Genomic DNA, 26,010 nt, shown 5'->3' on the forward strand with positions numbered 1-26,010 from the left:
ATGAGCATGGTATGTTTCTCCATCTGTTTGTGTCCTCTTTGATTTCTTTCATCAGTGTTTTATAGTTTTCTATGTATAGGTCTTTTGTTTCTTTAGGTAGATATATTCCTAAGTATTTTATTCTTTTTGTTGCAATGGTGAATGGTATTGTTTCCTTAATTTCTCTTTCTGTTTTTTCATTGTTAGTATATAGGAATGCAAGGGATTTTTGTGTGTTGATTTTATATCCTGAAACTACTGTATTCATTGATTAGCTCTAGTAATTTTCTGGAAGAGTCTTTAGGGTTTTCTATGTAGAGGATCATGTCGTCTGCAAACAGTGAGAGTTTCACTTCTTCTTTTCCTATGTGGATTCCTTTTACTTCTTTTTCTGCTCTGATTGCTGTGGCCAAAACTTCCAACACTATGTTGAATAGTAGTGGTGAGAGTGGGCACCCTTGTCTTGTTCCTGATTTCAGGGGAAATGCTTTCAATTTTTCACCATTGAGGGTGATGCTTGCTGTGGGTTTGTCATATATAGCTTTTATTATGTTGAGGTATGTTCCTTCTATTCCTGCTTTCTGGAGAGTTTTAATCATGAATGGGTGTTGAATTTTGTCAAAGGCTTTCTCTGCATCTATTGAGATAATCATATGGTTTTTATCTTTCAATTTGTTAATGTGGTGTATTACATTGATTGATTTGAGGATATTAAAGAATCCTTGCATTCCTGGGATAAAGCCCACTTGGTCATGGTGTATGATTTTTTTAATATGTTGTTGGATTCTGTTTGCTAGAATTTTGTTAAGGATTTTTGCATCTATGTTCATCAGTGATATTGGCCTGTAGTTTTCTTTTTTTGTGGCATCTTTGTCTGGTTTTGGAATTAGGGTGATGGTGGCCTCATAGAATGAGTTTGGAAGCTTACCTTCATCTGCAATTTTCTGGAAGAGTTTGAGTAAGATAGGTGTTAGCTCTTCTCTAAATTTTTGGTAGAATTCAGCTGTGAAGCCATCTGGTCCTGGGCTTTTGTTTGCTGGAAGATTTTTGATGACAGTTTCGATTTCCTTGCTTGTGATGGGTCTGTTAAGATCTTCTATTTCTTCCTGGTTCAGTTTTGGAAAGTTATACTTTTCTAAGAATTTGTCCATTTCATCCAAGTTGTCCATTTTATTGGCATAGAGCTGCTGGTAGTAGTCTCTTATGATCCTTTGTATTTCAGTGTTGTCTGTTGTGATCTCTCCATTTTCATTTCTAATTTTGTTAATTTGGTTCTTCTCTCTTTGCTTCTTAATGAGTCTTGCTAATGGTTTGTCAATTTTGTTTATTTTTTCAAAAAACCAGCTTTTAGCTTTGTTGATTTTTGCTATGGTCTCTTTAGTTTCTTTTGCATTTATTTCTGCCCTAATTTTTAGGATTTCTTTCCTTCTGCTAACCCTGGGGTTCTTCATTTCTTCCTTCTCTAATTGCTTTAGGTGTAGAGTTAGGTTATTTATTTGGCTTTTTTCTTGTTTCTTGATGTGAGCCTGTAATGCTATGAACCTTCCCCTTAGCACTGCTTTTACAGTATCCCATAGGTTTTGGGTTGTTGTGTTTTCATTTTCATTCATTTCTATGCATATTTTGATTTCTTTTTTGATTTCTTCTATGATTTGTTGGTTATTCAGAAGCGTGTTATTTAGCCTCCATGTGTTTGAATTTTTAACAATTTTTTTCCTGTAATTGAGATGTAATCTTACTGCACTGTGGTCAGAAAAGATGACTGGAATGATTTCAATTTTTTTTAATTTTCCAAGACCAGATTTATGGCCCAGGATGTGGTCTATTCTGGAGAAGGTTCCGTGTGCACTTGAGAAAAAGGTGAAGTTGATTGTTTTGGGGTGAAATGTCCTATAGATATCAATCAGGTCTAGCTGGTCCATTGTGTCATTCAAGGTTTGTGTTTCCTTGTTAATTTTCTGTTTAGTTGATCTATCCATAGTTGTGAGTGGGGTATTAAAGTCTCCCACTATTATTGTGTTAGTATTAATTTCCTCTTTCATACTTGTTAGCGTTTGCCGCACATATTGTGGTGCTCCTATGTTGGGTGCATATATATTTATAATTGTTATATCTTCTTCTTGCATTAATCCTTTGATCATTATGTAGTGTCCTTCTTTGTCTCTTTTCACATCCTTTATTTGAAAGTCTATTTTATCTGATATGAGTATAGCGACTCCTGCTTTCTTTTGGTCTCCGTTTGCATGAAATATTTTTTTCCAGCCCTTCACTTTTAGTCTGTATGTGTCTCTTGCTTTGAGGTGGGTCTCTTGTAGACAGCATATATAGGGGTCTTGTTTTTGTATCCATTCAGCCAATCTTTGTCTTTTGGTTGGGGCATTCAACCCATTTACATTTAAGGTAATTATTGATAGGTGTGGTCCCGTTGCCATTTACTTTGTTGTTTTGGGTTCACGTTTATACAACCTTTCTGCATTTCCTATCTAGAGAAGATCCTTTAGCATTTGTTGCAGAGCTGGTTTGGTGGTGCTGAATTCTCTCAGCCTTTGCTTGTCTGTAAAGCTTTTGAATTCTCCTTCATATCATTGAAAAGTTAAAAATTCCTTAATTTTTTATTCCTGGTACCACTACCACAATTTACAGGGCAATATACCTGATGTAATGAAAAGAAAAAGAAAAAGACAAAGCTACAACAGATAAAAGACCTCAGGAATGTACATCTAATTGACACTACATTGCATTAATCAATAGCTGCACTTTTTGCAAACTGTGGCTATGACAGTCCTGAACAAGAAGGGTTTCCTGTTTAAGCTGCAGTAACTTTTCTGACTATGGATCATCATTCCTTCTGTGGCAGATTTTTACAGTTCCTCTAACGCATTTGGGACGACTGTCTCAAAGTAACCTGCAGCTTTCCTGACAACTCCTCGCTCTCTCTCCTGCTAAGAACTGTAGCCCTTTTCTTCTGAGTTTTTAGAACCTTCTGCTACCATATCCACCACTTCCACCACCAGATCCATAACCACCACCATAGGGACTGCCCGAGCTTCTTCCACCAAAACTACCCCTTCATGGGTCCATAATTTGATTGCTGTTGTCCACTATAATTTCCAAAATCATTATAGTTTCCACCACCACCATAGTTACCTCCAAAATTTCCTCCTTCATTGTAACCATCATATCCTCCACCACCGCCACCATATCCACCACCTTGGTTTCCATATCCTGGTCCACCACCACCGTAACCTCCTCTACTACTATAACCAGGACCACCGCCATAGTTGCCACCATCACCTCCAAATCCATTGTATCCACCATCACCTCCTCCATAACTCCCTCGGCTGCCACCACCTCCACCACCATAGCCTCCTCTTCCACCAAAGTTTCCACCACGGCCAAAGTTACCTCCACCACCTCCAAAGTTTCCGCCACGACCCATAAAGTTGCCAGATCCACCTCCACGGCCTCTTTGTGATCCAGCAGATTGCATCTCTTGTTTAGAAAGGGCCTTTTTCACTTCACAATTATGCCCATTAATAGTGTGGTATTTCTGAACAACAATTTTATCAACTGTATCATGATCATCAAAAGTTACAAAAGCAAATCCTCTCTTTTTTCCACTCTGCCTGTCTTCCATAACTTCTATGGTTTCAATCTTGCCATACTTTTCAAAGTAGTCTCTCAAATTATATTCTTCTGTATCTTCTTTAATACCACCAACAAAAATTTTCTTCACTGTTAGATGGGCACCAGGCTTTACAGAATCCTCTCTAGAAACAGCTCTCTTTGGTTCCACTACACGCCCATCAACCTTGTGTGGTCGAGCACACATTGCTGCATCCACTTCTTCAACACAAGAGTAAGTCACAAAACCAAAGCCCCTGGAACGTTTTGTTTGGGGGTCTCTCATCACCACACAATCTGTGAGTGTGCCCCATTTCTCAAAATGTTCTCTTAAGCTATCATCTGTAGTTTCAAAGCTCAGACCACCGATAAACAGCTTTCTCAACTGCTCTGGTTCCTTGGGATCGTGACCCTCCATTTTGAGACCGGACTCGCCTCTTCCAACTCGAGTTCAATATGGGACCGAGAGGTCACCTTACTTCTATAGCTGACTATATGAGTGTGCCATGTCATTTCATTTTCATACCTAATTGCATGTAGCATTGTGATTGGTGTGTAGTAGGTACCCATTATCATTCTTATGAATGAGTGATTTTTAAGATGCTCTTCTTGGAAGTAATTTTTGCTTCATGGGTAAAGGTATGAGAGACAGAGCTATTGAAAAGAGGGGTAAAAGAAAAAAAGCTTTAGTAAATTACGGGAGGTAGACTTCTTTTCCTCTTAATGTTACTTTTGCTAATTAAGGTGGCAATGTCTTAGGATTTGCTGTTGAAAGAGAAAGTCTTTTCACTTCATGGCTCAAGAGAGAAATATTGAGGAAAAAAATGTGTAAGATGGGTTATATTTATTTTAAGAAACTATCACTCAACCAAAAAGAGAAAAGGTTATTACATTCACATCATATTGCTTGTCTGGGAAACTTTTTAGTGAGAAAATGAACAGAGCCATAAAATTAAAGAAAATATTGACAGGGTTTTTTCAGATATTAAGAAATAGCAGCCCTTCTTTCCTTTCTTATGATGACTCTCTGGGATCTGTGAAACCAAACAAATATCAAAAGGCTTTATTCTTCTTTCTAAAAGTTGTCTACATCCTGTTCTCTGAGATCCATGACGAATGCAAATTGGGAAAATGCTGTATTACCATGGAGAACAATTAAATAAAAATAGGACCACCATGAGATAGATTTCTTATTTCCCTGATATAGTCTGTGTATTTTATAAATAAATTATGACATCTTCAGAAAGTTTTTATTGTGGAATTTTAAATAAGGTTGTAATTTCATGTCTTGAAATAAATTTTGCCTTTTAAAGTAATAAAATTCATATGGAAGTAACTAACTGATACTGAAATTGTAGATGAAACTAAGCACTGTCTCAACATTCTGCTAGGTATTTTTGGCTCAAAAATATGTTTGTAAAGAAATGACTTTTTAAGCTTTAAGTTAAAACATTGAATAATTTAAAAATTGAGAGACAAACATCCAGAAAATTGTGTTTTTTAGTGATGTTGACATATCATAGTTTAGAAATTCTTATATACCCAAACCAACTAAAATTCATTGCCAACTTCCATATAATTCACAGAAACATATTGGTGTTTTTTTTTTTCCTTGTTTTGGGGGTGGGGTGGCTGTTATATTTAAATAGTACATCAATGTATTAAAGCTCCGTTTAAATGCATTTTTTAACTCTTTTCCTATTCTCTGTTTTTGAGTGCAAAGTGCATTGCACACATCATAAATTAATATGAGAGACCCCAAATAGGGTCTCTTAGTGGTGACTTTATAAACCAGGCCCTTGTTTATTCTGTGTGTGGCCACTTTGGTTATTAGTAGGAGTTACACTGAATGCCTTTTCCCAGATTTATGAGACTTGGCACAAATCTTGAGAAAACAAAACCTCACTTCTCTCAATAGAAAACATTATTAGATACTAAATAAACATTCATTTAGGTAAACTGGTACTACTCAGTCCAAGAGGAAAATGCTCTTAGTTAGATTTCATTCTGATGGGTGAAAGAATATAAGAGGGGAAATTGCTTTGTAGAAGATCACAAAGAAAGGACATTAATTTGAGTGATGGCTAAGACTGTTCTTAGCATACCTTCATGCTCATTCATGAAGGGCAGTGCTCCTCTGCCAGGGAGACATGCATCATGCTCTTGTCCCAGTGGAGAAGGGTCAGGAGAACACACAATCTTTTTAAGATTAGCACAAAATCCCTGATAGCACAATGATTAATTTTCTCTGAATTCCAACAAAGGCTTTGGGAAATAGGCATCCTGTGCAGTTAGTTAACACATGGGTTTTAAATAACTTGATAACATTGAAATTTATGAATAGGTTAAAGCATTTTTAAAAGTATAACTTGAATCTTTCTCTCTATTAATTGTCAACAATTAATGTCATAGAAAAAGGGAGGGATGATCTGCATGCTAGTTTAAAATGAGAGCAACACAACAACTAGGTAGAATGTGTCACATGGAATTGGATCCTAAGTTGGACAAAGTAATTGTAAAGAACAATTTGGGGACAATCCTGAAAATTTTAAAAAGGACTGGATATTAAATAAAATGAAATTTTATTGACAGGAAAATGGAGGTAATTAGCTTATACAAAATAGAATATTTGATATGATCTCCTTGTGATAAAAAATATAGGATAAATGGAAAGATAAACAAGATTTTAACAGTGGTAATCTCTGAGTGGAGTGTGAATAGAAATAGAGATGTTTTTATTTTCATCTTTTTGCTTGTCTGTAGTTTAACTGTATAGAGTGCAAATGTGCAACTTAAGTAATAATTACAATCTATTATTAATAAAACAATTAACCAGCAGTAAAATTTGCCTTGATACTTATACTAAAATATTGTGTATTGTGAAAATGTAAAAAAACCCCTAGACATCAGTCATTTCATTGGGTTATGTTTTTGTTTTGCGGTGTAGAATACCACAGGTTGTTTTAATGATATTAAATTTGTTTTTCTTGATAATAAACTGGTTTTACAAAGAGCAACACTAGAACTTTGCTAAGAAATAATCATCAAGTCTCTTTCTCTACAGTAAGAAGACTAAAACAGGTATGTTCTTCTGAGAATTATAAATGCATTTTGAAGTTTTAGAGTAACAAAACAAATTATAAAACAGGCTATTGCTCTAATAAAACTTTTTCAAACTCCTTTCACTCCCATCCCTGATCATGTTATGCATTCATTCATTCAACATGAGGCCATTCCCTCAGGACAACTTCTTGAAACTTAGATCAAGAAGGCTTGGCTCTTAATAAGGACTCTGTGGTAATCAGAAACTGTTAGTAATGTGCTCATGTCTTGCAAGTTGTAGACTATAGATTGTGTAGAGTAAATGACAAATGACAGAATTAGGAAATAAGTTAGAAGGACTCTATTGTAACTTATAGCACCAAACTGTGTGCTGATGTTTGAAGTAACACCATGATGAAGAATGTCTCAACTATTTTCTTTTAATGTGTCTTTGTACGTATTAGAACAGAAAGACACTTTAAAGACCATCTTCACTAATCCCTTCATTTAAAGATGAAGAAACTGAATTTCACAAAGATAAAATAATTTGTCAACAGTCACACTGACATTTACTGGCAGAGCTTAAATCAGAACTTAATTTATGTGACTTACACTATTGTGCACTTTTACTCTGTCACATTAAAAAGTTTTCCCTATTTGAGGAAGGGAGGAAAATGCAAAAATTAATACACATTGTAGAAAATCATATTGAAGTTACAAATGAAAGTTTAATATTAAACTGACTTGGAGGATCAGATATCTCTCTCTAAAAATTTAAGGACAGTAACCTCAAACACATTAGTTCAATTCTGTTGATGTGGTGTTTTTATTTTAGCCCATTATATAACATATAGTGTCATATACTATCATTCAATTTAATTAATTCTCATGTTTAGGGAACACGTAACTATAGTAAGAATTATGAAGTTCAAGAAGTCATGTCTTATTCAAGATTGACTGAATATGACTTAAGTTGATTTTATTTTTAATCTGATTTGGATTTCAAGAAGAAATAATTGCATTCTTCAAAAACTTGTTTTGAATTTCTCTTTTCAATTTTCATGTCAACTGAGATATTATGGTTTATAACCATATCATGAAAATGCATTTGGACATTTTTATCATCCCACCTGGTATATTGAGAGAGGGAAAATGCCATGTTTAAAAAAAAAAAAAGAAGAAGAAGAAAGGTCAGAGGCTATTTCTTTACACTAAAAAGAAAATCATTCTCCTAGTTAAGGTAGAGGAAACATGAGTTTTTTCCTAACCCTCTATGCCCAGTAAGTACAAATCTCCAAATGAGAATTGTCATTGCTTTGACTGCAGTAACTTTTTTGAAGAATGGAAATGTTTTAAATGTTCACAGTTAAGCCCACTTAATGTCACTTAAGCTGTCCCATTTATATGGTAACTTCCCCATCCCAGGTCTTTCTCTATTCTGTTTTTCTCTATAGCAGTTCCCACAATGTGACTTATTGTATATTTCCTTTGTGTTTATTTCCTGTTCGGTTTTCTAAAATACTGGTGCTTGTATTTTAGATACCATTGATCTGATCACCAAGGGTGATATTTTTCTATATTCAGTTGGTATCTGCAGTGCCTGGAAAGGTGCTTGACACTTCGACACTTAGAATGTGCTCAATAAATATTCTCCTGGATGAAAAAGTCAATTAATAGTCATCCACGGTAGTTCAATTATTATTTTAAATCAGATAAAATAGAATATTTATCTCCTTATGTTAACAAATATTTTATATCCATTATATGTTATAATTCACATCAGACATTTAACTTTACTAGTATATCAGTAAATATTTTTCATATATGTGCATTAAAATTATAGGATACATTAATAGTAGCCTGCCAGTAGTATTTTAACTGCTCAATAATTTCAGCAGATAAAAAATTAATTTTATCCATTTTGATAATTCTTACTTTTTCTGCTGTGCTGATAATTTAACTCTATGATTTTAACCTTCACCCAGAGAAGAAAAAAGCAATGATTAAGTTCTTTGTTATTGTTCCATAGTGGGAATAATTGCTTATTCTGCAAAAGCATTTTAAGTTACAATGTTTATCATTTTTCTCATTTCTTATAAAGAAATAGAATGTATTCCTTAGTCTAGCCACAAAAAAATGAGATAATTCTGTAGCATTTCGTGAGTTCTAAGATGAATATTTTTTCCTGTTTTACCATCTCTAAAATCGAGATGGATCATACAAACAATGCCATATTATAGTTTGATTGGCACCATTTTTTTCTTAATAATTTTGTTCCTCTCATTCATTTCACAATTGTTTAATGTGCTCTAACAGAAAAATATACCATGTGTGAACATATGACTTTTCTAGTGTTTTTAATAACTGTTTTAGATCTCTAACAACTGCTTTATTACTAAATTCCGTTGTTCATTTTACTTACAAGTTTATGTAGTGACATTTAATATCAAAAATATTGCCATATTGTTCCCTTGCCATAAGTAAATTTATTATAAATTTCTCTAACACTCTTGTTTATATTTATAGTATGTTTCAACAAAAGCAGCCTAGCTATTTTAAGATGCCTCTTCATTTTCTTTTCTATAAATGTCCAACCATTTCAAATATGATTAGAAGCTATCCTGATGATAATAATTATTAAAATGAATTACTCTTTTTTGACTTTGCAATCTATAGGTTTTTTTGTGAGAAAGACAAAAATATTTTCAAAATCCAAGTAGTATAGCTATCTTGTTATATTAGTGTCATGTTATTGTAGCTTTAAATTTAAAGCATTTGGTGAAGCAAAATTTCAAAACTTTGTAGAAAAACAGTTAATTTGAATCATAGCCTTTTTGTATTTTATGCATCTATATTGAAACTTTTCATGGGTCTTTGTTCCTGTCTTGGAATTCTTGAATGATTATATCTGTGATACGCTTGTATTTTCTTGAGTAAAGCTGATTTTTTAAATCACTGAAACGTTTTCACAAAATGATAGTCAATATTATACTTACTATATGTATGGATATTAGGATACAATCTAAAAATAAAGGTTAGTGTTCTTATTGCTAATGAAATTAGCAATGTCTGTATGTCTGTTAGCAACTGTCTGTATAGCTTTTTAATTTTGGGAAATTGGAAGCAATTCGTCATGACAAGATCTACCATACTGGAATTTTAGACCTAGAAAATACCTTAAAATTCCAATGGTTCCAGCTTCCATGTTTTGAAGAAAAAAGTATAGATAGACTAGAGAGGTCTGTCTTTGTTTGTTTGAACTGCTGAAACAAAATGCTGCCGACTGGGTAACTTACAAATACCAGAAATTTATTGCTGTCTATTTTGGAGGCTAGAAATACAGGACCAAGGTGTCAGCATGGTTCCCTTCTGATGAAAGCCCTCTTCCTGGCTCATAGCCAGTGCTTTTTTCTTGTGGCCTTTCATGGTGGGAAGAGCTAGGGGGTCTTTCTAGAGCCTCTTTTTATAAGACACTAATCCCATTCATAGACTTCCCTGGTGGCTCAGTGGTGAAGAACCTGCCTGCCAATGTACGAGACATAGGTTTGATATCTCATTGGGAAGATCCCCTGGAGAAGGAAATGGCAGCCCACACTAGTATTCTTGCCTGGGAAATCCTATGGACAGGGGAGCCTGGTAGGCTACAGTCCATGGGGTTTCAGAAGAGTCAGACACAACTGAACGACTAAACAACAACAATCTGATTCATGAGGGTGAACCCTCATGACTTAACCACCTATGAAAGGCTCCATTTACAAACACCATCATCTTTGAAGGTTAAGATTTCAACGTATGAATTTTATGGGGGTGGAAACATTCAGACCATAGCAAAGTCGTATCAATTATCTGAGGAGAAAAAGCTTGCTGGTGGCAGAAACTGGCCTTAAATTAATATCGGGAATCCATGATGATATGTCTTTCTTCAAACTGATAGTCAAATATTTTTTTACACCATGATGTTTTCTGTTGAAGACCCTTCCATTATTAAAAGAAGATATTGGTCAGCTATGGTTGCTGTTAAAAAGAGTGAAAAATTCTGAGTGGGTGACAATGGAATATCTTGGTTTTGCCTTTTGTGTTGATTGCTCGAAATGTGATTTAAAGTAATGGAGTCATTCAAACAATGTGAGTGTTAATCATATAGTATGATATTAGCTTCTAATATATCTTAATTGTATTAGATTTGATATGTGTAAATTAACATATATTTTAATGTTAAATGCTTTAAACACCAGTTTACATGTTTAGTCCATAGTCTTTATGTATTACATAGATCTTCTAACCTAATGTCATCTGTATAAATAAGTGAACACAAAATATTATAACTGCTATGATATTTTGGTACAAGAGTGTTGAGTGGTAGCATATCCTATGGTTTTAAGAATATGAGTATTGTCATCTCAGGTTAACTCGTAAACTAACTCCACGATATACTTTTCTTGTCTCTGATTAGAGTTACACTGCATTTGTTGTATTTACAGATACATTGTCTGTCAGCCATGAAATGAAATCATATTTTATGTTTGCCCATTTTTCTTTTTAAACTTCTAATCAATTCCAGGGTGATTGTATTATCAGACTTTTTGATCCACCTTTGTTAACAGTTTATTAACTAGTGCTTAAGGAATAGCATTATGTTTCTTCATCTCAGTTAGTCAGTTCAGTAGCTCAGTCATGTCCAACTCTCTGCGACCCCATGGACTGCAGCACGCGGCTTACCTGTCCATCACCAATTCCCAGAGTTTACTCAAACTCCTGTCCATTCGGCGGTGATGCCATCCAACCATCTCATCCTCTGTCGTCCCCTTTTCCTTCTGCCTTCAGTCTTTCCCAGTATCAGAATATTTTCCATGGAGTCAGTTCTTCGCATTAGATGGCTAAAGGATTAGAGTTTCAGCTTCAGCATCAGTCCTTCCAATGAAAATTCAGGACTGATTTCCTTTAGGATGGACTGGTTGGATATCCTTGCAGTCCAAGGGACTCTCAAAAGTCTTCTCCAACACCACACTTCAAAAGTATCAATTCTGCAGCACTCAGCTTTCTTTATAGTCCAACTCTCACATTCATACATGACTACTGGAAAAATCATGGCTTTGACTAGATGGACCTTTGTTAGCAAAGTAATGTATCTGCTTTTTAATATGCTATCTACATTGGTCATAACTTTCCTTCCAAGGAGCAAGCATCTTCTAATTTCATGGCTACAGTCACCATCTGCAGTGATTTTGGAGCCCCCCAAGAATAAAGTCTGTCACTTTCTGCTGTCTCCCCATCTATTTGCCATGAAGTGATGGGACCAAATGCCATGATCTTAGTTTTCTGAATGTTGAGTTTTAAGCCAATTTTTTCACTCTCCTCTTTCACTTTGATTAAAAGGCTCTTTAGTTCTACTTCACTTTCTGCCATAAGGGTGCATATCTGAGGTTATGGATATTTCTCCTGGCAATCTTGATTCCAGCTTGTGTTTCATCCAGCCCAGCATTTCTCGTGATGTACTCTGCATATACATTAAATAAGCAGGGGACAATATACAGCCTTTACGTACTCCTTTTCCTACTTGGAACCAGTCTGTTGTTCCATGTCCAGTTCTAACTGTTGCTTCCTGACCTGCATACAGGTTTCTCAGGAGGCAGGTCAGGTAGTCTGGTATTCCCATCTTTTTCAGAATTATCCACAGTTTGTTGTGATCCACACAGTCAAAGGCTTTGGCATAGTCAATAAAGCAGAAGTAGATGTTTTTCTGGAACTCTCTTGCTTTTTTGATGATCCAGCGGGTGCTGGCAATTTGATCTCTGGTTCCTCTGCCTTTTCTAAATCCAGCTTGAACATCTGGAAGTTCAAGGTTCACGTACTATTGAAGAACCTGGCTTGGAGAATTTTGAGCATTACTTTGCTAGCTTGTGAGACAAGTGCACTTGTGTGGTAATTTGAACATTCTTTGGGATTGCCTTTCTTTGGGATTGGAATGAAAACTGACCTTTTCCAGTCCTGTGGCCACTGCTGAGTTTTCCAAATTTGCTGGCATATTGAGTGCAGCACTGTAACAGCATCATCTTTTAGGATTTGAACTAGCTCAAGTGGAATTCCATCACTTCTACTAGCTTTGTTCATAGTGATGCTTCCTAAGGCCCACTTGACTTCACATTCCAGGATGTCGGGCTCTAGCTGAGTGATCACACCATCGTGGTTATCTAGGTCATGAAGATCTTTTTTATAGTTCTTCTGTGTATTCTTGCCACCTTTACTTAATATCTTCTGCTTCTGTTAGGTCCATACCATTTCTGTCCTTTATTGTGCCCATTTTTGCATGAAGTGTTCTCTTGGTATCTCTAATTTTCTTGAAGAGATCACTAGTCTTTCCCATTCTATTGTTTTCCTCTATCTCTTTGTATTGATCACTGAGGAAGCCTTTCTTATCTCTCCTTGCTAGTCTTTGGAACTCTGCATTCAAATGGGTATATCTTTCCTTTCTTTCTTCATCTACACGTCAATATTTTCTCTTATTTGTAAAACATAACCTATCTATTTCTCTAGTTCCTCATAATACTTAGGTTCTCTGTCACAAATTTACCTATGTTTTTAGGTTATTAAAGACTATCATTTATGTCTTAGAAAATTTATAGACCCTTATATCTTCCAAATTCATTTAGTGTTTTATAAATCAGAAGAGCACTTTTTATGTTTTCCCTTTAATTTGTTCATTTCTAATCAATCTAATAAATATTTATTAGGCTTCTACTTTGAGCTTAGTCAACTTCTATGGGATATTTAAGGTAGATTTAAAAGAATGCACATTTTTTGTGTTTAAGCACTTTTTAACAGTTTTGGTGTGATAGGAGGTGTGTACAGCTTAGGCCATATACAAGATAACTTGACTGTAACTTAGTGTGTTAGAAAAAAATGTGCTATAGTGATCATGATAGAGAGTGAATGTTTTGCCTTGGAATTTATCCATAAATGCTTTTTGGATGAGACTGGATCTGGGAGAGCAGGATATCAAGCACAGGGCGGAGGAAATGAACATGATTTGGATGGCATGTGTTTCTTGACCATCTTGACTGGAACAGGGAGTACACACTGAGGAAGAGAGAGAGAGTAATTTATGTGAGGAAGGAACTGGGAGAGGGAGTTTATATTTTAAATTTGAGATGGCATTATAAAAGAAAACACTTTATAAAAACAAACACATCTGGAAATATCAGTCACTCCCAAGATTGGAGTCTACAGCTGGAGTTCAGAATACCAATTGTAGTAACCCAGGCATATAGCAACAGCTACTCAGGGGTCCCTTTTGAAAATGGAGTAGAAAAAATAAATCCTAGACATAAAATAACTTGTATATCACTAGGTGACACAACTGGCACTGATGACAGGCTTGTTTGCTAAGTAAAGAACAGACATACCTTTCCCTTTTCTTCCTGTACATATGTTTCTTCTCTATTTGTTAAAGAGAAATAGAATAGATCTCAAAGCAGGTTTTCTGGTAACTGACTCTATCCTAGATATGATCCAATAACCCTAATCCTGGAGCAAACAAGATTGAAGTAAGTTGAAAAAATTAACATCTTTTAAGAAATAGGTTTGTGTATGTTGCTTGTTAATTATTTTCATAATATTTATGTGCACTTTACTAGAACTATGTAGTATCCCTGTTAGGTTGAAAACATATTGGTATACTATATTTACATAAGAGAACTCTAGCACTCTGAGTGGTTAATTAAATTCCTGAAGATAAGATGTTCGGTTGGAGGTGCAGCCAGGACTTCTGTGAGGCCTTAGGGCTTTGTTGCTCTTTCTGCTACAGCGTGATTCATCCTTGTTCATGTTCTCTGTGTCCTTTATAAAATAATAGCTGGAGAAACTGACATACTAAAACGTCAGATTTTAATAGTAAAAGTTATATAGCAAAATCTCTAAATAACAAATTATCGAGAATGTTTCTCCCAGTTGAAAATCTCCCAGTTAATGCACATTCGTTTTAGCAATAATAGAGCTTCCCAGGTATCAGTGCAGGAGATGCAGGAGGCATGGGTTTGATCACTAAGTTGGGAAGATCCCCTGGAAAAGGAAATGGCAACCCACTCCAGTATTCTTGGTTGGGAAATCCCATGGACTGAGGAACCTGGCAGGCTATAGTCCATGGGGTCACAAAGAGTCAGACACAACTACATGACTGAGTGACAGTACGCATGCGTGAAGGCATAATTTGCCTTTCAATGGTGATGATTTTAGCCCTTTTTATAGCATTTGAAGTTAAAAACTTGCTTCTAGACAGTTGTGTACTTTAACTGCTTTAAACTTTATCATAAAATACCATTTATAGATAATCATTTTTCTTAAAATATATGAATTTACAAGTATGCTCTAAGTAGATGGATGATATATGTGTCTGTTTTAAATGGTTCAGATGCAATATTTGAAAAATGAAAGTTGCATGCCTACTTTACACTGATGCTTATCAGAGTCCCTGGCTGTCAACCCTTTTTGAGTGAATAAGTAAAATAGTACTTTATTTACTTAAACTTAAAATAGTAAGTTATACAGTAACTTTCAAAAAAGAGAACTCCTTATTAGAGTAATGCAATACAAGAGTTTCATCAAAGAGTGCCTGAAAAACTGATTTTTTGATGTGCCAAGGATAGGAAGGTATCTTTTTTCTCATCATTTTATGATCAAGAATTATTTGTTGTTCTTTGACATTCCAAAAGATGCATGCATGCACTATTGCATTTGAACTTCACATTCTTTCCTGCCCAAGACAGCAATAATCTCTACATTTCCACTTTTTTTTCCGAGTGGTTTGCCTATTTTACCATTCCTATTCCTTTTTCATCTGGATATGGCTTTACTCAGGAAAATGTTTGTGCTGTGAATGTTTTAGGACTATGGTGGTTGTAAAAACAGAATGAGTACTTAAATATGTGCTTAATTTCTGCCAAGCTCAATTTTGTGCTTTGCCTTCTAGATAAAACAACCATTAACATAAGGATACAAGGGGTCAGTATAAAGGTGATAGTAAAAGAATCACATTAAAATATTATTATCTCATTACAAAAGTTTTTCCACTGAGACCAACTGGGATATGGGGGGAGTGAAACAATAATATTTTCCAAATAGCTAATGGGCATTCACTCACTTCCCAGTCATAGGTAGCAACAGCATTCATTGGCAGACCATACCCCTTTGGGGGAATAGAACTATCTTAGTCTGTACTGAGGAATATTCATCATAATGGCTAAGGTTTATTATACACGTACTATGTAGAAAGGGAATTTAATGTTTAGTATTTCAAATCAAAGAATATAACAGAAGTTGCCAGTTTTTCCTAAATTTTGAAGAAATTCTTGTCCAGAGAGTGGTTAAGTTAGAACTCACACACAGGCCCACCTGACTCTAGATTTCAAACTTTTTACTATTTCATGTTCCATCTACATATAGGAGTTTTCTGCAACATTCTCAGGTGAAGTGAGAAAAACGTGATTCTGAAAATTCTTTGAAAAAAAGATACCCAGAAATACCAAGAATATTCCTGACCTACTCAGTTATTTCTTCTGTTTTCTAGGTATGAATCTTTGTAGCAGACTTGAGGTTCTTGTTCCATCTGAAAGCTTCCATATGTTTCTGGTACTCTTAAGTTTGCATAGACTTTTCAATTTTTCATGATATCACACACAGAGATGACATATGGACATTCTGGCTGCTTCATCACCATGCATCATATAAGTGGGCTGCTAAAGGATAAAGAAAGAGGTTGGCTGCTTCTTTCATTTATTTAACACATTTATGCTCATCTCCTACATACTCCATGCCAGACACTGTGCTAGGCTTTGGAGATATAGCTATGTATGTGATTCATGTCTGCCTTCATGTAGCTTGAAAGAAACGTGTCTGCTGTTGAAAATTACACTTGTTCTGAAAGGTACAAATGCAAATCTTTTGAGATGTAGGGAATGGCCTAAATATCATTTGGAAACATTTTTTAAACTGTGATTTTACCATTTTACCATACTATAACAGATTACTGATAAGAATACTTTGAAAAACCACAGCAGTTATAATTAAAACTAAAGTTCGCAACATGTAAAAGCTTTCAGAAGTATCTTTAGGTTGATTTATCCTCAAAACTGTTTGTAAGTTCCAAGACTTTTGTCAAACATATTTAGTAACCCCAAATTGAGTCTTCTAAAATAAAAAGCATTTGTTTTTCACTTGGCCTTTATTATTATTTTCTAACAAGTTCCACATCCAATAACGCAAGTGTGTTCTTTTGGTTAGGACTTAATTTTGGCAGTGCACATTGCTAGTGGTCAACAAACTGGAAGTTCAGAGAAAATAATGTATTATTATTTCTGTATTATGGGATCTTATCTAATTGTGCCTGGAAAAAAGCTTACATTGTGGGATGAAAGTTGGGAACTTTAATGCCAAATTACACAAAACACATTTACAAGCATGATAGGGGAACATGGGAGTTTCCAGGTTTCCTTTTAAGTTTCATCCCCACTTAATATCTTTGGAAAAATAGTTGCTATGATAGTTAATGCAGAAGTGGAGGGACTGCGAACCAGCCATCTCTGAGAGCTAACTGTGTGCTTCGCAAGGTCATAAGTGCTTTCCATGAGTGATCTCAACCATAGTTAACAAGAACCGACAATCCTATTTTATAGATGAGGAAACTGAGATCAGAGAAATTAAGTTAATTCTTTCAGGACATAAAGCTGATAAGTAGCAAAATGGATTGCAACCCAAACCATCACCAGGCTATGTTACCCTTGGGAGAGTCAAGAAAGTTATAGTTGCTGTAACACTTGATAAAAATAAATGAGGGTAATTATTGAGGATGCTGAGAGATTATGTCTGAGGCAAGTTCTGTATTTTATTTTAGAGTATTTATTTATTTGGGTTCCTTGGGTCTTAGTTGTGGCGTATGAGACCTCTGTTGTGTCATGTGGCATCTTTTGTTGTGGAGCACAGTCTCTCTAGCTGTGGCATGCAGCCGCCAGAGCTTTCGGGCTTCAGTAGTTGTGGCACAAGCGTTCTCTAGTTGTGGCTGTCAGGCTTAGTAGTTGTGGCAGGGGCTTAGTTGCCCCCAGAGCATGTGGGATCTTAGTTCCCTGACCAGGGATCGAACCCATGTCCCCTGCATTGCAAGGAAGATTCTTAACCACTGGACCACCAGGGAAGTCCTGTGAATTCTGTATTATAAAATTCAGACTCCAGTGTTCTTTTCACTTGTGAGTCAACCTCAGAAGTAAGAGGTGATATGATATTTTCTCTAAGAGAGAAATATATAAAAAATAAAATGAGTAAATGTCCATCTGTAGCTGGCTGCTCAACTCAGGAATCTCCTGTTTATTCTAATTGAGGCAGAAAAGATTTAGGGTGGTTATTTATTTATTTATTTTACAGTTAGCTGTCTTTTATTTGTGTACAAGTTGCTCTGCCACTAATTTCTGTGAGATCTCAGGGAATCACTATGATTGGTTACTTAGGCTTGAAAATGAGTGTGTTGCAAATGAGGAACGTTCTACAAAATAATGAATCAGTATACTTAAAAAATATCAGTATTGTGTTGGAGACATAGACATAGAAGAACGGACTTGTGGACACGGGAAGGGGAGGAGAGTGTGGGATAAACGGAGAGAGAAGTATGGAAATGTATACATGAGCACATGTAAAACAGATAGCTAGTGGGAATGAAGTTAGATCAGCCATGATTTGTAAGCTGTTATGAATTTGAAAATATGCTTTATAATAAAAGAACAATTTAGGTAAGTGAAAAAAGGCTTGTAAAATTGATCCTGGATAAAATATAACTTATTTTTTAAATTTATGTTTATTTTACACTTTCACCACACCATGTGGCTTGTGGGATCTTAGTTCCTCAACCAGGAATCAAACTTAGGCCCTTGGTAGAGAAAACAGAATCCTAACCACTGGACTGCCAGAGAATTCCCAAAATACACCTTTTTAAATGACTACTATTTTGTGAAGGAAAATTCTTTTAATTAACTACTTAATACTTTATATATGTCAAAGAGTGTCACCATCTTATAAAATATGTAAACTTAAGTGGCATCATAATTAGAGTAATTTTTTTAAAGAAGGTGAGAAGCAAAGGACATTGCTAACCATTTGTGCAAGATCATTCTACCCATTTTAAAAACAAAGATGAGGGGTAAAATAGAAAACAGTACACTGAATTAAATAGGCAAGATGGATAGATGTATAAAAATTAAAACATATATGTAAGGTATTAAGCTCCAATGCAAAGGATATATTTAATTATAGCATATGTCATTGCTATATTTTGAATATACCATTGAGTATAGTATATTGTTCAATTACAAGTATCCCACAAGGTTATTTAAATTCTGTTTTTTCCTTTGAAACTAGTACTGTTTCTGGAAAAGAGACCAAGAGAAGCCTAATCCTTTTAATCTCTTGTGTTTGCTTAGTAGTCATGTCCAACTCCTCAGAACCCTGTGGACAGCAGCCTGCCGGGCTGCTCTGTCCACAGGATTTCCCAGGCAAGAATAGTGGAGTGGGTTGCCATTCTCTTCTCCAGGGGATCTTCCCAACCCAGGGATTGAACCCATGTTCAGGAAGGCAGATTTTTTACCTGCTGAGTCATTGGGGAAGCTCCCACATTAATTTGGCTGCACTGGGTCTTTGACGTGTGTGGGATCTAGTTCCCTGACCAGGGATCAAACCTGGGCCCCCTGCATTGGGAGCATGGTGTCTTAACCACTGGATCATCAGGGAAGTCCCTTTAATCTAATCTTTTAGTACAAGTGAAAATCTTAAGGTCAAGTATTATACATATTCACCAATGTTTATTCCATTTTGATTTTAAGGATTTATATGATGTCATTATTTGATTGGGTAGTTATATTATCTTTCTTTAAAAACAACATCATTTAATTTTTTATTGACATATAGTTGATTTAAACAATGTTTATAAATTATTGCTGTACAATAAAATGATTGGGTTATTCATATATGTATGTATATTTTTAATATTCTGTTATAGTATATCATAGGATATTGAATATAGTTCTCTGTGCTATACAGTAGGAGCTTGTTGTTTATTTATTCTACATATAATGGCTTACATCTGCTCACCCCAACCTCCCACTCCATTCCTTCCCCAACCCCTCTGCCTTGGCAGCCACCAGTCTATTCTTTATGTCCATGATTCTGTTTTTGTTTCATATATAGATTCATTTGTGTCACATTTTAGATTCCACATTTAAGTGATATCATGTGGTATTTATATTTCTCTTTCTGACTTACTTCACTTAGTGTGATAATCTCTAGTTGCATCCATGTTGCTGCAAATGGCATTTTGCTCTTTTTGTGCTGAAACTTGCATACATAAACAAAGTCTTCTTTATCCATTCATCTGTTGGACATTTAGGCTGTTTCCATGTGTTGGCTATTATGAATAGTGCTGCAGTGAGCATGGGGTGCATATATCTTTTTGAATTATAGTTTTGTCTGCCTGTATGCTCAGGGGTGAGATCATTGTATCATATGTTTTCTGAGCAACTTCCATATTGTTTCCCACAATGGCTTCACCAACTTACATTCCTGCCAACAGTGTAGGAGGGTTCCCTTTTCGCCACATCCTCTCCAGCATTTGTTATTTGTACACTTTTTAATGTTGGCCATTTGCCTGGAGAATTCCATACGGAGAAGAGCCTGGTGGGTTACAGTCCATGGGGTTGCAAAGAGTTAAGACACGACTGAGCAATTTCACTTTTTTTTTTTTCCATTCTTACTGGTGTGAGGTGGTGCCTCATTGTAGTTTTGTACATCATTTAATTTAAATGAGTAACTTTGGAAGCACTCCAGACGCAATTTTATCTTATCCTTATATAACAAAATTCAGACCATACCTGCTTAAGCCATAGAAATGGAGTTTATTTACTTGTGTGGTCATTTGTTTGTTTTGGTGGCACCCTGTGATTATTTTTTTCATTTGTCTTCAAATTCTTGAAGGTTATACAATAGTTTCCTGAGATCTCTTTATTTTACAGGCCTTATAAACTGTAGGCATATGTTAAGATCATTACTAAATGTCTTTAGAAACATAATTTGCTTTTGTAGTTAAAAATAACCTTAATAGAAAATTAAGACAAATCAAATAGTAATTGAAAAATGGCTAATACACATTGATCACTTACAATGTACTGGGCATGGTGTACATACCTTAATCCTTAAACGAAAGAGTTAAATACTTATGTAATCTACTATTTCAGATGTGACAAGTGAGACACAGTGAGGTTCAGTAACTTTCCTATCAATAATCAGGAGGCAAGTGGCAGACCTAGGCTTTGCACCTGCGTGTTCAAGCACCATGTCAGTCTACTTCCAGAGGAATTATGGAAGGTGTAACTGGGGGTGTTTAGAACTGTAGGTAGAAGAAATTTAACAAGCAAGCATGTAAGGATAAAAAAATGAAAATTATAATACTAGCTTATACATTCAAGTTATAACATTACTTTAAAATTATTTTTGGTGTTTTAATAGCAGAACTAAACCAAATAGGAAAGTATTGACTGGGTCAGAGTCTTGGGAACTTTTGAATTTCTGGTAGTAGCTGGTAGATCAGCTATGGCAAAATTCAGAGTTCTATTGCAGATAACTGTCTTCAGAGACCCAGCCCTTTTCTGGGCTAGTAGCCCCTACTATGAGCATGTGCAGACTTATCTTGTAATATTCACCTAAGAAAGACTTGATAGTCATCAGTTGTTGAATTCAGTTTGCTAAAGATAAATTTTAAAATGTTAGTACTTCCATATTTTATTACATTAAAATTGTTATTTCTTTTTAGCACAGTTGGGTCAGTTATCATGAAATTAAAATATGATATGAAGACTGAGTTTCTAAATTCTGCATATGACTCCTAGTTCCTTTCACACACTGCCTATTTTTACTCCCAGATAGTGTTATGTTTATGAAGTTAATTATTTAAACTTTTCTTACTATGCAGGTGGATGCCTTACATTGTTAGAAATGTTTATTTCCCTTAGGCATTTCATTAAATAGTGAAGAAATAAATAAATTGTGTTAATGTGTTTGGCACATGCTTTTGCTTTTTAAAAAAGTCATTTAACTTGTTAAGTATTTTGATCTCAAAAGTACCTACATTCCTAGAGAATTTTTGTGAATACGAAGTTCAGGGTCACATTTTTCCTGCCATATGCTGTTTTTCAGAGTAAGAAGTTTGCTTTTAGATATTGATGGCTGCGTGCTAAGTCACTTTGGTTGCGTGCGGCTCTTTGCAACTCTATGGACTGTAGCCGTCCAGGCTCCTCAGTCCATGAGATTCCCTAGAGGAGAATACTGGAGTGGGTTGCCATTTCTTAATCCAGGGGATCTTTCCCACCCAGGGATGGAACCCACATCTCTTACATCTCCTGCATTGGCAGGCAGGTTCTTCACCACTAGCATCATCTGGGAAGCCCATCCTTACTGCAAGTGCTGCTTAAGTAAGCATCAGGAGAATATAAGATACCTCCATTGCTTTGAAAGACAAGGAACTTGAGGTGCACGATTATTTTAGCTGATACAGAGACCATTGGGTCAATAAATAAATTAGTTTGTTTATAGAAAATTTATGTATTTTCATTGAAGGGTCAGTTTTTTAAAGGTTTAAATCCATTTATTGTCCATGTAGCAGAAATAGTAGATCAGTATTGTAAAGTATGAGAAAATATCGGGCATATAACTCAATATCTAAATGAATAAGTAAATGTGTACTTTAGGAAAGAAAGCTAAAACTTTCTATTATTTACCAAATATCAGTCAGTTTTTGATGATAATGATATTCTTAAAAGTAATAAAATCAAGGAACCTTTCAATAATAAACACATGGATAACTTTTTTTTTAATTTCAAGAAAATATAATTGTTTTGCCTTCTTAATTACAGTAATTTCTACTCTGCTTTATTCAATATTTTATTAATTTAAAAATCTCCTTTTAAACTGCAGGGGGCACATATCAGAATATTTGAGGTGTAGGATGTTAAGTTTTAAACAACATTCAGTTTAAATAATGTACATTTATACTTTGAATACAAAATGCAGACATTTGACAAAATATCCTAGAATTCTCATAAAGTGTATCAGAATTCCAAAGGGTAAGGAATAAGATTATCTTGGTCCTGAAAAGATGCATGGATCAGAATGCTCTCTGGAAAATGAGAATATGGAAAGGAAAATCTTAAGCTTTTGAATTGAGGATTAATCAAATTTAAAGACAAACTGACTATGATTATGCTTTGTTACTTTTTCTGAACCTACAAATTGATAACCATTAGTACTTTGAGTAGCCAGTTAATATGAGATTTAAGGCTAAGAAAGAAGACTAGCAAAGCCATTTACAGTCATATTCTATTAATTTTTTCTGTGTTTATTATTTGAACAGTTTGGACCTTGGAGGCACTTGATTTCTTAACTTCTAACAGTGTAAGTGTGGTTTTGCTGTTACTGTCATGTTCAAGAAAAAAATGTAACCCACAATATTAAACCTAACAGGTTACATGTGTATGTTCTGAAATCTCACTATTCTTTTTTTATTGAGTTGGATTCAGCTGGGGTAAGATCCTAGAGGATTTAATCAGGCTTTAAGTGCAAGGCTATATAAGGCTTGCAAACTCAAGTAACATGTAACAGTGGTTCTTTGTTGAGCACAGGTTTATTCAACAATATACTTTCAGTGTAGTTTAGAAATAGAAACATTATGTTTAAACCACTGCAAAATAAAAGTGGAACTACTATGATTTATTCTTACTGAGTTTAGCATGTAAGTTTCCTTTTTCATTATTTCTGAAAAATCAGGTAATCTGTCATACTCCCTGGATATATGAATCGATGAGGAATTCATGACATCTGAAGGCAGTTGTTGCTGTTCAGTTGCTCAGTCATGTCCAACTTTTTGCCACCCCACTGTCCATGGAATTTGCCAGGCAAGAATACTGGAGTTGGTTGCCATTTCCTCCTCCAGGGGATCTTCATGACCCAGGGATCAAACCCAGGTCTCCTGCATTGCAGGCAGATTCTTTATCATCTGAGCCACCAGGGACACCCATGAAGAATAAATAGCTATTTATAAATTAAGAAATCAAGGATTCTTTTCCTCCTTTCCCAAACCTACTCACACACACACACACACACACACACACACACACACACACACACACACACACACACACACACACACACACACACACACACACACACACACACACACACACACACACACACACACACACACACACACACACACACACACACACACACACACACACCCCTGAGAAAGGATTCTAAGTTCAGGGTTTTCAGGTATGAAGAGTTATATTGTATTTTAATTCTTATCCTAAGCATAGAATATAGTTTTTCACCATAATTATACATTCTTACCTCAGTGACTTTTGGAGCAAATAGATATAAATAAGACAAATTAATGAAGTTCAAATGTGAAATTTTATATCCCTTGCTCCTCAAATAATATCTTTGACAATTTACCATCCATCTAATAAGTTCTGGACTGTGTATTCCTTTGGGAAATGGCACAAGGCTTCTTGAGTGTGAGATTATGCATTTGAATCTCTGATTTAGTGGAACAGTGTGTAAAACTCTCTCATAATCAGAATACTCCCTATTGGCTTCACATCTGAAGATCCCCAAGAGTGCTGTTTGTCCCAGTGCACATCTGGAACAGATTATGTGCAGTTAATTGGCTCCAGGTCGAGCTTGTTACAGACAGTAGCATGCAGTATAACCTATGCAATTCACCAAATCCACCACTTTAGGTTAAATCACACCTACTTCTGTAATTCTTCCCAGATGCAGGACACACACTCTTGTGGGTACAAAACACATACACACACACACTAACATACACTGGAAGATAGCAGAGTATCAATTGATTAGTGGAGAGGTTGTTGGCGATACATTTAACCTATAAATGATGTCAGTTAAAAGTTTAACTGTTGAATTTAAAGGATGGTTGGGAGGAGAAACAAAGAATTAGGAACAGCAGATTATAGAGAGTGACTGTTTTATATGAGAAACATATATGAAGTTTTAAAAAACGTTTCAGGAGGTTCAGAATTTTTGATTTATTTTGTCCGTCACCCTTAACAAATGTTTCAGCACGTGTGGGCACTTACTGGAATGTCGCAGTAGCAAGGAAAGCAGTGCTTTGATTTTTAACTTATTTAACAATATTAATGAGTTAGGTAACAGCGAACAGTATGACTACTGTTCATTGAAAACCAAAACATCAATCTTCTTAACCTAGTGTTAGAGGCACAGGGCATGTCAGCGATTAATGACCAGTTGGAGGAGTAGATATCTCAATACACAGCTAAGGGCCATTAACCCCAACTGGTCATTAATTCACAGGAAATGTCCTGTACTGAGGTCATTATTGCTAATAAAGTGCACACACAGAAAGTTTCCTCTCTTTTGCCTGTGTACATAAACATGCTATTCACACTACATGCACAGTTACATGTCAATAAAGAGTAGTATTACACATGTCCAGAAGCACAGGAAAACAAAACCTAACGAGAAATTTAACATACTTAAACTCTTTGTTGTTGTTGTTGTTTGGTCACTAAGTCATGTTCAACTCTTTTCTGACCCCATGGACTGTAGCCCTCCAGGTTCCTCTGTCCATGGGATTTCCCAGGCAAGAATACTGGAGTGGGTTGCCATCTCATTCTCCAGGGTCTCTTCCCCATTCAGGGATCAAACCCGCGTCTCCTGCTTCGGTAGTCAGGTTCTTTACCCCTGAACCACCAGGGAAGCCCTAGTTTAATCCTGACATTCAACTAACCTTTCACTCTTTTTGGAGACTATGGGTAGGTGGAAGAATGCATGTTTGTATGGCAAAGCCGTGGATCTGCTGTGATCAGATACCCATGTTCTGCTAACATGAGGATGTTGGGGAAATTGAAAATAACAGGCAAGTGGGATCAAAAAAGCACTGATGAAAATGAATGATAACAGCACTCATGGTCTAAGACCAAAGGCAGTGTGGAATAACTGCATCATTTGAGTTCTCCTGTATTAGATACCAGAACAGGCATGAGGCACATTTAAGGGTTAGGCTGAATTCCTCTTTGGTTTCCTCTCCTTCACCCACTGAATCATGCTACCTCCCTTACCCGTTTTATTTTTATCATGCTTCCAGCTTTTTTGGAACCCTTCACTAGGTATCATTGTCATCTGGAACTGTCTCTCCTTTTTTTTTTTCCCCCCTCTCCTTTTTTATTCTCTTTCTCTATGAAACTAGCTTTGTCTTACTTAAACCTATATTAAACTCCTTTGATTATCTTCCATAGCATC

At 35.6% G+C, this 26,010-nt stretch overlaps 1 protein-coding gene and 1 pseudogene across 4 annotated transcripts in view; one reads left to right on the plus strand and one right to left on the minus strand.

The window, feature by feature from the left end:
- The window catches only part of SEMA3D (semaphorin 3D), a 234,727-nt gene that overhangs the window by 68,537 nt on the left and 140,180 nt on the right, over positions 1–26,010 (plus strand). Inside the window, exon 3 of one of the 3 annotated variants that reach the window (XM_043462891.1) lies at positions 23,081–23,121. The exons of the other annotated variants lie outside the window; for them this stretch is intronic. The gene's annotated coding sequence lies outside the window, so the exon portion shown is untranslated. The remainder of the gene's footprint in view (positions 1–23,080; positions 23,122–26,010) is intronic. 3 annotated transcript variants of the gene reach the window in all.
- On the minus strand, positions 2,565–4,064 carry LOC122438240 (annotated as a pseudogene). Its single transcript, XR_006268493.1, has one exon. The product of XR_006268493.1 is annotated as a heterogeneous nuclear ribonucleoprotein A3-like (transcript).

This window comes from Cervus canadensis, chromosome 3, assembly GCF_019320065.1.
Source record: "Cervus canadensis isolate Bull #8, Minnesota chromosome 3, ASM1932006v1, whole genome shotgun sequence".
In the NCBI taxonomy this organism is placed as follows: Eukaryota; Metazoa; Chordata; class Mammalia; order Artiodactyla; family Cervidae; genus Cervus; species Cervus canadensis.